We start from the raw sequence: 14,005 nt of genomic DNA, 5'->3' as shown, positions 1-14,005 counted from the left end.
CCTTTGGGGTTTTGACAGAGATTACACTGAATCTGTGTATTGCTAAAGAGATGGCCATTTTAACAAGGCTAATTTTTCCAATCTATAAGCCTGGTGCCAGAGTCCACTCTGGTGAACAGGGTTGAGAGAGGAATCTGAAAAAACCTTAAAAATGAAGAAATGACAGACACAAAATAGAGTTTAAAAGAGTGGGACCCAGGGGATGCAAGTCTTCTTATCATGAGTTCAAGTGTCCTGAGTGCCTGGTACAACTCATTTTTAATTAAGACAAAATGCCCCCCTTCCCTTCTGGTTAGTTACAAGATAGTGATTTACTCTCTTGGTACTCAGCATTAATTTGTTACATGCTCATTGCCAAGGTTCTGCATTATCAAGTCACTTTATTCCCATGTCTGTTTCTCCTTTAAACTTAGGTACGATTATACAAGGAAGGACATCACAGTATGGACATGAGCCATGATTTTCAATCCATGTTGACCAGTCTTCCACTCATGACCTTGAGACTTGCCTTGCTTCAGCACTTTAAGCCTTACAGGTCTCCAACGCTATGGAATATCTTTCTATTTCTTCATGTCTTCTACCTCTTTTAACGATGTGTTTTAGTTTTCAAGGTATAAGTTTGCAACACTTTTGTCTAGTTTATTTCTATGTATTTCATTCATCTTTATATGATTGTAAATAATATATCATTTTCTTAATCGCTCTGACAGTTCATTGTTAATGTACAGAAATGTAACTATCTCAGAGCCTGCTCCTGCTCTTGAGAAACCCTTATCAACAGAGTGAACAGTGTTTAGGGTCGCTGTAGAACAAGAGCTCAGCAGATCCTGGCCCAAAAGAGTAATTGTTCCATTGCCTGTTTTTGTAAATGAAATTTGATTAGAACATCATCATGCTTATTTGTTGACATATTATTTATGCTGACTTCTTGTTAAGTGGCAGAGTGGCCCCTCAAAATCTAAAATTTTTACTAGTTGATCCTTTATAGAAAAAGGTTGTAGAATACTGGAGGAAATGCAGGTATTAGATGATAGAGAAATCCAGTATGGAAACCTCTCAGAACATTATGTATTCTGGATAGAATTTTAAGCATAGTTTTATGAACAGTATTTGATCTGTTCCTGTCTAGTCATATGCATGTCCAACTTTTCTCTCTTTACTAGATTGATATAAAGAAACTGTAGAACATTAATTTCTGATCTTGAGATTGAGTTTTGACATAAGGAAATGGCTTACTTTCTACTGTATTTTCAGGGTTTGCAAAAGCATTTTTACATATACTCTCACTTATCTGTAGGTGGGCAGAATATGCTTTACCACTTTCATTTGATTGATAAAGAAACTGAGGCTCAAGCAAGTTGAATTCTTGCCTATGATTAAATAGTTCTTAAAATCCAAGACTTTTTGTCTCACATTTTAGTAATTTTTCTATTTCTTATCAAATGAAATAAAAGAGATGGAAAATATCATTGTTTAGCAATGAAGTGAGAAGTAGTAAGAACTTTTGGAAGAGGCAAAACATCCTTCTTTGACTTCTTATATAATATTAATTGTCAGAAGTTGATTGAAGAACTCTAAGTCAATATATTGAAAATTTGGAATCTTCAAAAAGTTTCACATTTGTCTTTAATGTACATCCAAGGTTGGCACCAACAGGACCATATTGTAATTTTGAATGCCTGTGATACTACTTGTGGGTGAAGCTTATGTTCATGGGAGAGGGAATTTGGACTCCAGAAAATAATGTCTTCTTGGTTCTCTGCTGTTCTAGTGATCATTTATCTGTTCATGCATCCAACAATTAATTGCCTATTATGTACCAGGTACTGCATGAATAAAGAATGAATGATGAATAAACTAAACTTGTTTCCTGTCTATCTGGAGTTCCCATTCTAGGAAGTAGAGATACGATTAAGTGAGCAATAGTCATAAAGTGGGTAAGTGATAGGAAAATGTAGGCCACTCAGATGTGTCCACCTAGCATAGGTGGGAATGATGTCCTGGAATGATGTTACATATAAGTGAGACCCATAGTAAGAGCTAGCCAGGTAGAGCCAGGCAAGTGTGCTGGGTATAGAGAACAGGATGTGCAGAAGCACATGGGTGAGAGAAAATGTGGGGTCGTGGAGGAACTGATGGAAGTTTATTCTGGCTGGACTGTTCATTCTGTAAGTTCATTGTAGCTAGAGCAGAGATGAACACTGGTGAGTGATGAAGCTAAAGATAAACAATAGATCAGCACCATTTGGGAGGAACCACCCATCATTCATGGTAAAGCATTTCAACTTAATTCCAAGGGCACCAAGGGCCCTCTGAAGGAGTTTAAACAGCAGAATAGTATGTATTTTTCCCATAAAATAACTTAGTGAGAATCAGGTAGCTGTTTTTTATGCAAGACCCAATGGGGCACAAAGATTGCTTAAAGAATCCAGAGTTCCAGCAGCCTCTGAATTTGCAAACAAGTTCGGAGCCCTACCTTTTCGGAGTGTGTATGAGCTCATGAACTTGCCTCCAGAGAATTTTAATGCAGTGCCTAGAAAAAAGAATATTCTCTCTTCCTGCCACTGCTTTGGCACCATCAGTCTCACCTCTGTAAATACCTTGCTCTTGTTTTCTGTAGTTCTCTCCTTTGGCCCACAGACCTGAGTGGAAAGGGCATTTCTGTCTGGGCCTTTTGCTGTTCATCAGTGTCTTGATTAAAGTCACTCAGAGGCCCTTTTCTTTGAGTGGAACAGATTGAAGTCTTGACTAGCCAGGCCCAATTCGTAAAGGGACAAGAGTGAACCATGTCCGCTAGGTTCAAGCATTATTTCTCGGCCCTGAAAAAGGGCAGAATGCAATTTTCTGCTGAGATTAGACCTCATTACAAATCATCACCCACTGCCCAAGGGGCCATTCCTCTCTTGCTTATGTGCCTTTAGGTGGGTGTCATCAGAGAGTAGGCAGCTGAGAGAGTAGGTTTACCCTTAATGCCTGAAATCTCTGCTGAATAAGTTGAAAATCCTTAAGAGCCTGCAGTATAGTTTAGGCTAAGGCTACAGCTTTGGGGGCATTCATCATTGCTGTCTATTTCCCATAAAACTAGGCTGTAAGAAGTTTCTTATGTTGCAGATATAATTTCACTTTATTTTGCTTTTTACTTATTTTACTACTTTTCCTCAGATCTTGAAAGACACGTGCATGGATACATGATGGACAGGATAATTTTATATCGTCAACAGCTTGCTGATGTGATATGCAAGAAGAGTCATAGGGAGGTCTGAAAAATTGTTAATTTCCACATGCTGGAAGATTTTCCTATTATCTTTCAGTTATGGATTTCTGGTTTGATTCCATACAATATTTAAATTCTTTTTAAGTTTAAGGTTTATTTTGTGACAAAGGATAAGGTATTAAAACATATTCTATGGTTAATTGAAAAGAATGGGTGTACTGTTGTCGGGAGAATCCTGTTTGTTGAGGTGTCATTGAGGTTTTCTATATTCTTGTTGGTTTTTTGGCAGTTGCTAACCTAACCACAATTAAGAATTTGCCTGTTTCTCCATTCAGCTTTATCAGTTTTTGTGACTCTGCTATTGAGTACATCCACATTTATCTTTGATATATCATCTTACAGGACTGTATGTCCAAGTATTATGTCCATCTCCTTCTTTTGTAATATTCTATGTCCTGACATCTACTTTGTCTAAAATTAATATAGCCATTACTACTTTAAAAAAAAAATCAGTGTCGGAAAGATAGATCTTTCTTTTCCCCTTTTGCTTCAACCTACCTCTATCATTATGTTTGAAGTGAGTTGCTTAAAGACAGAGTAATTAAGTCATGATTTTATATTCATTCTGGCAGTCTCTGTCACTGAATTAGAGTATTTAGACCATTTACAGTTAAAGTAATTATTGATATGTGAGGACATAAAACTGTCATTTTGTTATTGTCTTGTTTTTCTTCCCTGTGGCACTTGATTGTAGCCCTGAAGTTCTATGCACTGAAATGAAGCAAGAAAAAGAGATAAAATGTATATAGGTTGGAGAAAAATAAAACAGTTTCTTTGCAGATGACACAATTGTGGTAACACCAAATGCTGGCAGGAAGACAGAGAAACTGGGTTACTTACACCTTGCTGATAGTAATATAAATGGTATAGTCACTCAAAAAAAATAGTACAGCAATTTCCTTTAAAACTAAAAGTGGACTTATACCTTTTAGTTATTCAGCTTGTGTTGACAGGAAAATGAAAACAAATGTTCATAGCAGCTTTATTAAGCCCAAATCTGAAAACTATCCAAATGTCTTTCAATGAGTGAATGATTAAACTATAGTTTATACAAACCATAGAATACTACTGAGAAATTAAAAGAAATGAATGCTTGGTACACAGAACAACTCAACACATCCTGGATGAACCTTGAGGGGATTATGAAGAGTGTAAAAAGACAGTTACAAAGGGCCATCTGCTGTATGATTCCATTTCTATAACATTTTGAAATTAACAGAATTATGTAGGACAAAATTATGGAGTGCTCACCAGGAGTGAGGGATGGGAGAGAATGGACCTCCAAAGGAGTAGCACAAGAAGCTACCACACCTGTACAGAGTGCCTGACACAGGTTGACCTCAGACTCTTCACTTGTCATGTCTACAGAGACCATGTGAGAATGGAAGGAACATGAGTTGTATTCTAAGTACTATTATGGATCCTGCCATTGACTTTTAACCAAGTCCCCTCTCCCCATTTTTTTCTTTAAAAGATAAATCTTACTCTAGAGTATTCGTACTTGATCCTTCTCATTGGAGGAAGAAAGCCACTGGTGGGTTCTTCTATGTATTTGTGGAAGGAAGGGCTTGGGCCATCCTGTAAAAAAAATGGACTCACTATCTACTAGATGTCATAGATTTGGAATTTGACCCCAGGTGTTCTTCTGTGTATTCAGAGTGACCTTCAGGAGATATTCTCTAACAACCCTCTAGTTCCTTACAAAGGTACAACCTGCAGCTCCCATCAGATACCACAAGATGGAATCTAGAGATCTAGAAAACACAATTTTACACAATACTGTGTCCTTCTGGCTTTAGCTGGCTGGCTCTAGGCTGCTCTGTGTCAGAGATGGTGGAGCTCAAACACATGCTTTCTCAGATGGAGGTGGAGACTAGACATTAAGAGGGGCCATCATTCTGGTAATCAGGGGAGCCTTTTCCAAAGGAAGTCATAGCTCATGGAGTAGATAACCTACGAGTATCCCTAGGATGATCTGTCCAGCAAATCAAACAAGTAAATACAGAGAAAAAATATTTCAGAAAAGAAAATGGAATAAACTTAAAGGTAAGAATAAGCATTTAGTGGATTTTTATTCTAAAAGCAGAAAGACACATTCACTTGGATAAAACCAATGTAGCAAGCCAAAGAGCAATGTAAAGGAACCCCCATTTTTTTTTTTTTTGAGATATGTGATATCTAAGTTGCAAAATAAACACTGAACCTACAGAAGGGAAGTCACAAAGACAGGAATCTCTGGGCACTTTAAATGAGCCCAGCTTTTGATGGTGCTTTTTTTTTTTTCAGTGTTGGCAGGGGTAGCTGCCATTATATTTGCTTTGGTTGAATTCCAGGTTCTCCTGGTGGTTGAATTTGTCAACTTCCATACAAGGAGTTCAAGCCATTCCCTCTGTCAACCTGAAATGAAATGAACTGTGGTGATTCATTTTTTGTGTTGACTTGGCTGGACAATGGTGCCCAGATATTTGGTTAAATATTATTCAGGATGTTTGGTGAGGGTTTTTGTTCTGTAGGAGCTTCAAATTTAAAGAGGTGGATTTTGAGTAAACAGATGATCTCCATAATGTGGAGTGGCTTTATCCAGTCAATGGAAGGTCTCCCTAGAACAAAATCTGGCATTTCTTAAGCAACAAGGAATTCTTCCACCCAGCTGTCTTTGGACTCAAAGTGAACTCTTCTCTGAATCTGTAGTGCTGGACTCCCCCATCACAGGGTAAAAAATCACCAATCAGAGTCAAAGAATCAGTGTGTGGCATGGCTCAAGGGCTGCAGATTTGTGCATGTCAGAAAGAAAGGTCACATTTTGAGCTCAGTCCCAAAATTTACTATCTGCATGATACTGAACCACTGAAACTACAGTTTTTGTTAAGAATTTTTCAGTTACAGATGATAGAATGCAGTTCCAAAGGACTGAAGTCAAGTTTTCTAAATCATTAGTGGGCACACAAATCTAGGGAGCCGTTGAAGTGCAAATTATGATTTAGTAGGCTAGAAGCCTGGGGTGAAAAATACCCAGGCAGATCTCTTTATTTCTGTTTTGTCCTAAATGCCTGGAATAGTAGCTTACTTCAGGTACAGCTGGATCAAGTATTTAAAAACCATTTTCAAGAATTTGTCTTTTGGATTTCCTGTCTCTGCCTTCCTCTTTGTTAATTTATTAGGCTTCTTGACATTCCAGAATTACACTCTACTAGCTTGAAAAACACAGAGAAGATAGAATGTCTTTACAAATTATCTTTCCCCCAGGAAGTGCTTTCATTGTCTAGGATTTGTTTACTCTGGTTTGGACTGTGGTTCACAATCCAACATCCTGGTCAGGTAAACATAGCACAGCCCTATACTGAAAGCTAAAGCTGTGTGGTCTTAGATGCAAGTTTTCTGGCTGTGAAACATTTGGTCATTGCTGGCCAATTTGAGCCAGACTCTGGAAAAAATTCATTGGCTCTGTGAGGCCACAGCTTTGGATCTAGTCTGTGCCATTGGAAGTTTTGCCTATTAAGTAGTTTCATTAATGAAGTGTTTCATGGGAGGGCTCCAGAACTATCCTTTTTTTTTTTTTTCTAATTGAAAGTTGTAATGAAGTTTAAATTAGACAACGTGACTATAAAGTGCGGGAGATAAAATGGGGCAAATAAAAGAAAACCTACCGAGGAAATTAAACTTGTAAATGCACATTGGGCAGGATCATGAGGGTAAACTGGGATTAAGTGGTTCATCTTCAGTAGGGACCCTTGGCTCCTTGCTGTAAGCAAATGACCTTCTCCAATGAACCAAATGGTATCCTAATGGCTTAAGAGGCTTAATGCACCTCCCCAATTTATACCTCCCTGATCATAGGCCCACTGAGTATAATGCACTTCTCTACATACACACAGTAAATGACTAGAAGATGAGAATGTAGAAAAAGTTATTAAACTTTAAACCAACACTGAGATTTATGTCATGACCTTTTGCTTTTCCTGACAGTCATGACTTTAAAGACTATGAAACACTCCCAGCTTATTGTTCAAAGAAGTATAAATGATTGGACAATGACCTGAGTCACCCGAGCATGTTGGAAAGATCGTCACTCAGATACAATTTTAGGGGCCTCAGTTCAGAGAAGCTCATTATATGTACCAATGATTAGATGTTTGTGATTTTTCTTTGTGACCCACAGTACCACACATCCCTCACTGTGAGTTAGAATGATGACAAAAGCAAAAGTGTTCCCATTCATCAAGTGCATGTACTTGCTTTCTGGACTTTTGGAGATTAGTTTTTGGGTGCTAAGTCAACCATGTGGAGTGCTGATTCAGAGGGAATGGCTGGTCCACTTGGCAATGCCACTTTCATCCTCTCTTGCCAATCACCCAGAAGAGTGTGTGGAAGTCATTGGCAGTGTCTTCCTCTTGATGGATTCATTTAGCTCTGGCTGAGAAAATGGAGAAAATCTTTTTGTGTTGCCCATGACCGGAGTACAGAATTTGGACTTACAACAATGCCAATCATGCCAAAATGGAAATATCTGGGCTTATGAGGACTTTTTTGGGATACTAACAAGAAGACAAAGGTTTTTTTTTTTAAAAATTAAAAAATAATAATATAATAGTTTATTTTTACATCATTTTTTGCACTTTTCCATCTCAGTTGTAATCCTCGTGGGTTTCCCAGCACTAAGTCACCAGTGTGCCCTCACAATAGTCCAGTGCATTTCCCTCCCCCCACTGTTTTTGATTCCAGTACCCTCTCCACCCCCATAAAATGTCTCTAGTATATAGAGTCCGTTATACTCCTGCTATGAGTGAAACCATCAAGTATTTTTCCTTTTCTTTCTGGCTTATTTCACTAAGCATGATCTTTTCCAGCTCCATCCATGTTGCTGCAAAAGGCATGTGTTTATTTTTTTTTTTTGGTTGCTGAGTAATATTCCATTGTGTATATGTACCACATTTTTTAATCCAGCCATCCACTTTTGAGCATTTGGGCTGTTTCCATGTCTTTCCAATTGTAAATAAAGCAGCAATAAACATGGGGGTGCAGGTATCTTTTTGAATCAGTGTTTTTGTGTCTTTTGGGTAGATACCTAGGAGTGGGATTGCTGGGTCGTAGGGAAGCTCCATGTTTAGCAGTTTGAGGAACCTCCAAACAGTTTTCCATGATGGATGTACGAGTCTGCATTCCCACCAGAAGTGCAGGAGAGTTCCTTTTTCTCCACATCCTTGCCAACATTTGTTGTTGCTAGTTGTTTGAAGATGTGCCATTCTCACTGGGGTGAGGTGGTATCTCATTGTGGTTTTAATTTGCATCTCCCTTATTACAAGTGATGTTGAACATTTTTTCATATGCTTGCTGGCCATTGGCATTTCTACTTTGGAGAAGTGTCTTTTTAGCTCTTCTGCCCATTTTTTGATGGGGTTGTTTATTTTTGTTGAATTTCATCAGTTCTTTAATGACAAAGGTTTTTATTTACCCTAGGTGGCTTGGAGAAAAGACTAAACATTTAATTATCCCTCTAAAATGCATTGATTTACTCAACAAATATTTATTGTGTGCCTATTAGATGGTGGCCATAGGGCTAAGTAGAGCACAGTGTGTTAGGGAAAGAACTGGACATTTCTTTCCTCAGGGAGCTTACTGTTTAATAAGCTAGATTTAAAAATGCACAGATCTGGTATTATGCCCTGGTGGCATAGTAGATTAAAGTGCAGCACTATGAAGCTATTGCCACTACAGCATGAGTTCAATCCCCGGCCAGGAGGGTGACCCATATGGCATGGCAGACCTCTCCTGACCCACCTGCTGCTCCCTTCAGCAGTGTGTTTCAGTCCATCTGCCTGTTCAGCTCCCCATTCTGTCACTGGTGAATCTTCTCACTTGCCTTCCACTCCAGCTGCACCTCTGGCCTGTACCCCATTTCTGTATGTTTACATAAGTAAATCTTTTAAAAAATACAAATATATGTACCTTCTAGTTATGTTAGTACTATGAAGTAAATGGACAGAGCACTGGCAAGAAGATAAAAGAAAACACCAGTGAGGTAGAGTTAGGGATCTATATTTGGGTAAGAATACATGTCTCATAAGAATATTAATTACTTTTTCAATCTGATATTCAAGTAAATCAAGGCTTCAGGCTGTCAAGGTGCTTTGAATATAGAATTACGCAATATTTGTTGGATTGTATGAACATTTTGAATTGTCATTTAATAATCATGGAAATTACCAATTAGAATAAGAAGGTCAAGTGGGTTTTAAATATTGAAATGAATACTTCCACTTACTTAAAAAAATACAATCAAGGATGAAATTTGTTTTCTTCCATCTCTTCTTGTTAAACATAATTTAAATTTTTTTTTGAGAGTAAAAATTGGTATCATGCATTTAACAGGCTATTTAAAATAGTTTGTTAAAGTTGGTGTAATGGCTTATTCCTTTCCATACTTGGTCTTTCATTCATTGTAATCTTCACCATTATTACAATACCATTTATTTTACAAGAGTTTTTTTTTTTTAAGATTTATTTATTTATGCATACAGAACTGGGGAACAGGCCAGAGGTGCAAGGGCAGTGAGAGGATTCAACAGAGACAGAGTGGGGAGCAGAACAGGTAGAGCAGTGAAGTACACTGCTGAGGGGAGCAGTGGGTGAGTCAGGAGAAGTCTGCTGCGCCAAGTGTATTACCTCCGGGGCCAGGAATCAAACTCATGCTGTAGTGGCTTTAGCTTCTTCGTGCTGTGCTTTAACCTACTGTGCCACCAGGGAGAGCCCTATTTTGCAAGAGTTTACTGAGCATTGCATTAGTCAGTTCAAGCTTCCATAACAACACTATAGACTGGGGGACTTAAACAATAGAAATGTATTTTCTCACAGTTTTAAAGGCTTGGAACACTGTGTTAAGGTGCCTCTGCATTGTTTTGGTGAGGCCTCTCTTCCTGGCTTGTAGATGATCTCTTTGCTTTGACCATGCCCTGTGCCATGGACACATGGAAGGAGAGCGCTGGTGTCTCTCTCCCTCTTCTTAGAAGGATGCCAGTCCTGTCAGTTTAAGTTCTCATCCTCAGGAATTCATTTAATAGCAAAACTTCCTAAAATACTGCCTATTTCCAGTACAGTCACATGGGGGTTTCCAATGAATGTTGAAGGGACATAACAGTCCATAAAAGGCACCTACAGTGGGACCAGCTCAATGAGGCCCTGATATGCACAAAGTGTAGGAGAAGGCAACACCCTCTTTCATGAACCAGGTAGGCGCAAAGCAGGCATATTCCCACAGAGGCAAGTGCTTCATTTCTGTCCTAGGGAGTCCATATTGGGGAAAGAACAAATGGGCAGAGTCCAAAGATAACTGGGAGCTTGGGGGTTAATATCGTTGTTAGCAGAAATTGAGCTGTTAGTAATTTCTAATTCAAAGTCTTGAAGCAGATTATTTGTACTGAACAAAGAAAGATAGCAAACATGGAAGTGCAGGTTGGTGGTTTGGCTTTCTCAAGACCAGCATTGTATTTTCACTCCATGTAGGGAAGTGCCACATCAAATACGAATTTCATGAAAAAAAGTGTCCTTTTGTAGTAGTTGATGTCACCTAAAGGGAGATGTTAGAGTGATCTCTTGCTAGTTACTTCAAGCCAATCATCCAGTCACCAGAACCCAATCTTTTCCAGGAGAAACAATTAGAAAAGAAGGTCAAACAAATGCCTTGGTCATCTAGGCTGTTAGGCAATCAAGATATGTCTGCTTTCCAAAACTTCTCCTCTCTGCCTGTCTTCTCCTCCATGTCGTAAGTATCAATTTTTAAAATTTTTCCCCCATGTTAGGTGACTTTCTTAATTCTTGGTGTACTTTGACGAAATTCATAGTCAAACTAGACTTGGTGATTAATCGCACACTATCCCAGGTCTTGTCCTCCCATAGAAGGCACTGGAACCCAAAGCCAGAGGCACTGAGGAGATGGCTTTGTTATAATACCCACAGTTCTCACAGGAGGCATCTCAGCTCCAAGTTTTCCCAGTATGGGGAGAGTTGGGTTAGTACAGTGTGGCTCACTGATGCAAATTTCCAGGTTGAGGGTTAACATCCAGGTGGGTGTTGGTAGGGTTGCTACCAATGGTTACTGATGAGGCCATTGATGATGGCTGTTGAGGAGGCCATTGATGATGGCTGTTGATGAGGGCATTGATGTTGGCTATTGAGTGGCTCTCCATCCTCATTTTGCTCTCTTTTTATGACTGTGATAAAACCTACTAGAACTAGAATTACAAAGAAAAGACAAGGAAGGGGGTCACCCACCCATGAATACCCTCAGCTGAAATAAAATAACAAAAGAACTAGAGGTGATATAGGTGGGGAGGAAAGGAGAGAGGATCACTGAAGAAAATTTAAAAAGATTTGGGCTTTATTTTTGTGTTGAGTCGAATGCCTGCTTGCCCATAATTCACTCTTCATTGTCCTATGACACCTATGAACATCATGTCATTTATTTTACATGCACACATTTCCATATCTTAAAAACATTGAATAGTTAATTTTATCATAAATGATTTTGTGGTTTTATGATGACATAAGGGGAGATGATTGCAACTTTATTAGATCCCTCTCTCATGCCAAGAATCCATCAAATTTGTTTATTTTAACTAAAGACACTAAATATTTCAGTTGCAAATGGTAAATTCCCATGTACCCTTCTCTCTTCTCGTTCTCATCCTAACAAGGGTGACTGCCACTGTGGACTCAGGGTCACTGCCTACATTAGTGCACTTTTGCCATAGAGTGAGATACACAGATAGCCAGATTTTTTAAGCTTCATATACGTTTCATTCCCCACATCATTCTTGCTGTTATTCTCTTACACTCCATATTCCTGTGTGTTTGGAGAAATCACCTATGTGCTGTGGAGAAAGACAAAGTCAACTGCTTTGTCTTTGCCAGTGGAGGTCTGAAGGGGGAGAGGCCTTGGTGCTCTGGCAGGCTCTAGCCCATTGAAAAGTGTACATGCCATGAGTTATCTAAGCTGCATTGTTTTAAAAAACATTTTTTCCAATTATGTTTCTTTATTTAGAAAGATTTCTTTATTTATTTATGTTTATTTATTTATTTTTAAAGATTTATTTTAGGGCCCTCCCTGATAGCACAATGGGTTAGGACACAGCGTTGCAAGCAAGCTTCAGCCACTTTAATGGGAGTTTGATCCCCAGTCTCAGAGGTGACCCACATGGTGCAGCAGACCTCTCCTGTCCCCCCGCTGCTCCCTTCAGCAGTATACTTCCTCAATATGCCTATTCTGCTCCCCACTCTGTCTCCGGTGAAGCCTGTCATCGCCCCTGCATCTCTGGCCTGTATTCCAGTTCTGTATGCATAAATAAATAAATCTTTTTAAAAAAATTTATTCCTTCATACAAAAACTGGGGTTGTAGGCTAGAGGTGCAGGGGATGAGAGGACTCACCAGACAGTAGATTTACTGAAATATACTGTTGATACTACTGAGAGGAGCAATGGTTGAGACAGGAGAAGGCTGCTGTGCCATGTGGGTAGCTCTGTCACTGGGGATTGAACTTGTGCAACAGTGGCTGTGGAGAGCTTCATAGTGCTGAGACTTAGACCCTTGTGCCCACCACAGAGGCCCCTTATTTTTATTGAGGTGATGCTGGTTTACAGCACTGTGTTTGTTTTGGAGGATATAGGTTCAAACCTCTGCAAATGTATGTCTTCACACCATGCCCACCAGCAGAGACTCTTGCCTTGCTCTACTGGGCCCCTCTCGCTTCTGTTTCCACCTCATCACCCCGTTCCAGGACACTTTTAAGGTAGGAAGCTTCCACCTCCCCTATTGACATCTCCCTACAGCTTTCTAGATTGCTGGTAAAATTACTTGGATGGTAAAAAAGGAAAACACAGAGAAAGGGAGACACACAAAGAGTATACAAATGGAGAAAATACCAGCCTGAAGCTTGCATTTCCTCCTTCACTTTTAAATACAAAGGCTTGTCCCTTTTAAAGGGACAAGGGCTTGGTGTGAACCCAGCTGATGTCTTTTGTGTTCTTGAAATCTATCAACTATAGTGCATAGACATAACTTTTTCGCACAAATACTTAAATTGTATTTAAGTATTGTATTTAATTGTATAGGGAAATTATTTTCCTGATAATTAGTTCTTATAACTGCCTTGTGGGTGAGCTTAGTAATAACTATTTGGAGCTTTCATGGAGAGGGTATATCTCCCCTTTCAGGCACACTTCACTCATCTTAATGTCAACTGAATTGATGCTGGGATTTTCCTTTCAAGCTAGCGCTTGCTGTGTATGATGTTGTTACCAGCCAGCTAAGGAATGACTTCAGGTTTCCCAGGGTCAGGTAGTCCCACCTGCAATGAATTCTTAGACTTCTTCATGGTTAAAAATCTTTGATGGTTGGTAAATTTTTGTTCTACCTGAGAATTCCTTTTTTTTTTTTTTAGAGATTTATTTATTTATGCTTACAGAAGTGGGGTGCAACATGAGTCCTTCATACTCTGCTTAAAGTGAGGTGGTGCTCACATCTCTGCAGTTGTAGATTGAATCCAAACCCTCAGCTTTTGATCGATTTCATTTCAATTCCTCTCTAGTTAGTTTGGGTTTTGGCTTCATATTCAGTGAAACAGATGTGTTGCCTCACAGGGCAGCAGCATTGGGAGAGCAGAAGAGGGAGGAAAGACAACTCAAAGTCCAGGTAGAGAGAGAGCGAGAGACCTGGAGGGACACTCACCTCAGGAGTG

This window comes from Condylura cristata, unplaced genomic scaffold, assembly GCF_000260355.1.
Source record: "Condylura cristata isolate star-nosed mole 26May11 unplaced genomic scaffold, ConCri1.0 scaffold00040, whole genome shotgun sequence".
NCBI classification, from domain to species: Eukaryota; Metazoa; Chordata; class Mammalia; order Eulipotyphla; family Talpidae; genus Condylura; species Condylura cristata.
The sequence above is the reverse complement of the archived record's forward strand: the minus strand, read 5'-3'. Positions refer to the sequence as shown.